The sequence below is a fragment of the Aedes albopictus genome, chromosome 2, assembly GCF_035046485.1.
Source record: "Aedes albopictus strain Foshan chromosome 2, AalbF5, whole genome shotgun sequence".
Classification (NCBI taxonomy): Eukaryota; Metazoa; Arthropoda; class Insecta; order Diptera; family Culicidae; genus Aedes; species Aedes albopictus.
Genome location: NC_085137.1, coordinates 135,498,380 through 135,503,024, shown reverse-complemented (window position 1 = coordinate 135,503,024; position 4,645 = coordinate 135,498,380).

Genomic DNA, 4,645 nt, shown 5'->3' with positions numbered 1-4,645 from the left:
TCCGAAGAATTCGGGGAAACCTGAATGAGTTTACTGGTATAAATCCAAGAAAAAACCATGAAAAATGCGAGAAGCGTCCAAGAGAAAATAGCGGGAGAAATCAATGGAAAAAAATGAACGAAAAAAAAAGAAATGTCAAAATTACAGGATCTCTGGAACAATTTTCGAAGCAATACCTGGAAGATTTCTGGGAGGAATGCCGTAAAGAATGGTAATCAGGAATAATTCTTAAAAAAAACCTTGTTAAACATCCGGATAGATCTCTGGAAGAATCCTTGTAAAATTCTGGGGTTAATTTATAGAAACGAAAATACCGGGAGGAGTTATTTTTATTTGTGGGTAATTTGTGGACATAGCTCTGGGAAGCATTTCTAGAAGAACATCTGAAGAAAACCCTTGAATAATTCTGGAAAGAATCCCATGGAATATATATGAGAAGATGCTCAACAGAAAATTTAAGAATAATTCCGGGAAAATTCTTGGAGGAATTTCATAAGAAGTTCTTAGAAAGTATCCGAGAAGAATTTTGGAACACTCTCTGAGTAATTTTTTTTTTTGAAAAATTGTCATGTAAAAAACCATAAAATGTTCTTGAAAAAACTCCGGGATGGAACCTTGGAAGGAGAGCTCCGGAATGAACCTCTAGAAGAATAAAAAAGTGATCAATTCTTGGAGATTTTTGAATCATACTAGAACTCAGGGAGAAATCCTTTGACGAATTTTGGAGGAAACCGGAGAATTTCGGAAAGTTCTGAGGAATTCTTGACAGAACTCGAGAAATTACCGAAATATATTTCAAATAATTTCAAATATTTTTAAAAAGAAATTCTAGCAACATTCCGGGAGCATTCTCTGGAATAATTTCAAAAAGAACCCTTGGAGCCATTTCCAGAAGAAATCCCTAAGATTTTTGGGAGAAATTTGCAAGCAATTCCAAGAAAAATATGCGGAAGAGAGGAAATCCACTAAAAATCTTCAAAATAAGGTCCGGAAGGAAACACCAGAAGAGCTACACAAAACACCCCTGAAACGATTGCGAAAAAAAAACACTTCTGGAAGAGTTTTGGAAGGAATCTTTACACTGTTGAAAATACTTTAAATCTTTGTTAAAAATTCAAGAGGATATCCAAGCAAAAATCCGGAACGAATCCTTTTGAGGATTCCGAGATAAAACAGAGGAAGAATTTTGAGAGAAATATTCGAAAGAATTTCCTGAATAAATTCTGAAAGAATCATCTTATTAGGATTATTGGAAGGAAGAACTGAAATGGTTCCAGCAAGAATTCGAGGAGTAATTTTGGTATAAATTCCCCGAAACCGTTCCTGGTTGAGTTCTGGGAAGAATTTCTAAGGAATTCGGAGAGAAATTCTGTGATTTCTATGGAAAATTCCCTTAAAAATTGCCTGAAGGGTATATTCAGATATTGCAGGAGCAATTCTGGATAGAATTCCGGAAGAAGTCCATGGAATTGTTTCGAGAAGAATCAATAAGGAATTGTCAAGTGGGAGATCTTAGGAACAAAGCCAAGTCAATAAAATAAATTGTAGAAAAGTTCAGGAGCATGTCTGAATTCCGGAAGATGTTCCTAGAGAAATTCCTGGAGGATTTTTTGTTAGAAAGTTCCGTGATGAATATTTGGAAAGCTGCCATGGAAGAATTTTAGAAAAAAATATTTGGAAAAATTTCGAAAGAAATCTCTGAAATAATTCCGGGAATAATTCCAGAAAGAATTTTGATTGGAATCCCAGCAATTCTAGAAGAAATTTTTGGATGAATTATGAAATGATTTCAAAGAAACATATCCGGGGAATCACTGAAACCCGTGAAGAATTCTTGAAAATAATCCTGCATGAAGTCTTGGAGAAATACCAGAAGGATTCTTTTAAAACAGTGCAAGAGTCGTAGTCGTGTCGTGTTGGTATTGTCTGAATTGCTGCCCGTTTGCATCGACGATTTTGTGAGTTTTTGTACCGCTTCGGAGCTGCTTTATGAAGAATTGTATTCCGCTTTGTGATGCACATTCAACAGAACTGAAAATCAGTTGTGATCTCAACGAACGTGTGGGTATTATCCGGTTTTGTTTTCCACCGAACGACATTCTCACCTGATATAATTCGAGTTATAAACACGAACGCCTCCATTGCTGCCGCCTTCCAAATACGTCCACAACGAAATATCATCAAACACAACTGTGCGCCGGTGGTGCCATCTGTACGTCGAAACCAAAAACGCATTGCTGAGGACATAGGGTTCACTAAACCGCAGAATGGCAAATTGTTGTACCGCTTGTAAGGTAGAATTCCGTGTCGAAGATATTGTAGTATGCTGCGAGGTGTTTTGTGAGAATTTGCCTCAATTCCACGCAAAATGTGTTGGATTATCCTACGATGAAGGATGTGCATGTCTACACGAAAATATATTTTGGATGTGCGATGCTTGTAGAGTTCGTGTTGAAAACGGTCGTTTGCGTGAAACGACAAATACCAAAAAATCTAGCGATTTCGCAACGAAAACGGAAGTGAATGCTTTAAAAGTAGAAGTGGAACGAATCAGTCAGATTGTATCTGAAATGTCATCGATATCCACGAAAACCGAAGACATCTCGATGCGTCGGCAATCTGGCTTTGAAGAATCTCCATTGTCGTCAACGATGTTTCCTGCTACCGATCAAATGTCTCGAGCTTCTAACGACACGCATTTGGAACTGTACGTTTCAAATATTGCAACGGATGTGTCCGAAAACGAAGTCGTACAAATGGTGTGTGAATCACTTGGAACGAAGGAGGTGTTCGGGATAAAATGTTTAGTTGGATCTGGTACGATTATTTCAACGCTGGACTACGTGTCGTACAAAATTACCGTTGGGGCGAAATTCGGAAGTTGTGCTTTGAGGAGTTCAACCTGGCCAGATGGAATACGATGTCGCGAGTTTAGAAATACTTCTAAAACAACTTGGAGGCCTTCAAACCGATCTGCAATCCAAACAGTCCAATGATTAGTTGCTATTGTTTTGTTCTAAAATGCCAGTGTTTGTTTCAGTAATGTTTGTGAAATGTCGTTCAATTGTCTGTTTGTATTGTAAAGCAAATGATGATCATTTTCTGAATGTATTTGAATAGTGATACTGAATAGTCTGTAAGAAAGTAGTCTGTGCGACAAGTTAGTCGAAGGCGAATAATTAAATAAATAAATAAAAAGAATGGAAGGAATAGGGTAACTTTCCAATTGTTGCACGGCTAAAAATTCGCCAATTGTTGCACACCTCATAAGAACAACATGGACTGTGCAACTAACAATAGGCGAGTTTTTATCTGTGCAACAATTGTAAAATTACCCTAGTTCCGGAAAAATCCGAAGGATTTTTTTTGTTGTAATCCCTGTACCCAATAAATAAATAGTTAATTAAACAATTTATTATTTGATTAATTCATTTATATAGGTATTTATTAAATTAGTTTTTTTTGTTTTATTTATTTATTCATTTATTCTATTTATTTGTTTTCTTGTTTATTTATTCCCTTTTAGTTTGTGCTTTTATTCAATTCAACTTGTTTTTTTTTGTTGTTGGAATAATGACGTGATAACAATACTTCACATTTTATCATTTCAAACACCTCACTACTATTTACCATGAAAACTTGAATTTGTTAGTAGCGCACGCAGCTCCCAACAGAAAAGCCTCCAGTTTTGCCTTGAATTAATTCCCGGAGAAAATAAATGATTTCTTGCTGAACTCGTAAAGGGAATTTCTACAGGAAAGCCCTTTTCGTGGTATTGCACAAAATTTCGTGAAACATATATTTTATTTCTATCAAAGAGACTGTACCTCTGAGGCAGTCGTCTCTGAGATGATGAATATTATTTATGAAAAGGTTTCCCCAAAATAATGTTTAATAAAGCGCAGGTTTTTGCTTTTACTTATTCGTTTATTTGGAAGGCTCGGAGGTAAGGCGCAATATTGAAGTTATTTTCATGGGGACGTACCTGTATAGGGGCACCTGAAAATGACAGCACTGTCCTGATTAGATTTGAACAGGCGTTTCCGTATGGCTAGTCCGGCGTATTAGCCAACCAAGCCATAGCACAGTGGGCAAAATCGAGCCAAAAAACGGAACTTATTTTTGCCGCTGGTTTGAAGCAATAAAAAGTATGTACCCCAAAGGAAAAAACCATGCTAAATCGATTGGTGATGGTCTCGTGACCGGCAGGTGACGGGAAGTGGCCTCTTTGGCCACTTTTAGGTCCCGAACCTGGTTTTCCGAGTTCCGCACTAGGCTATTTTCAATCAAATAAGCTAAATATAGAGTGTGGCACATCATTTCATGTCTATTTTTGGTAAGGATGTTAGTGGTGACTATTTAAGACCTCACCAGGGATAAAATTACAGTTAAGCAAATGGACGTATCGATTTTACTACTGGACTAACATTTTTGTTGAATAAGATCTTAAAAGAGTCTTCTTCCGATTGCATTTGTATGATAAGCTCTTATGCGGCTAATTTTGTTAGTAGGGTAAAAAACCCAACTTCTGTGGAAATTGCTCCGTGTATTTTATCTGAAGGATGTCCATAAAATATTACTGTAGGGTTTTCATTCAATAATTCCATCACGAGTTCTTCTAAGAAATTCGTCCCCAGAGGATTAA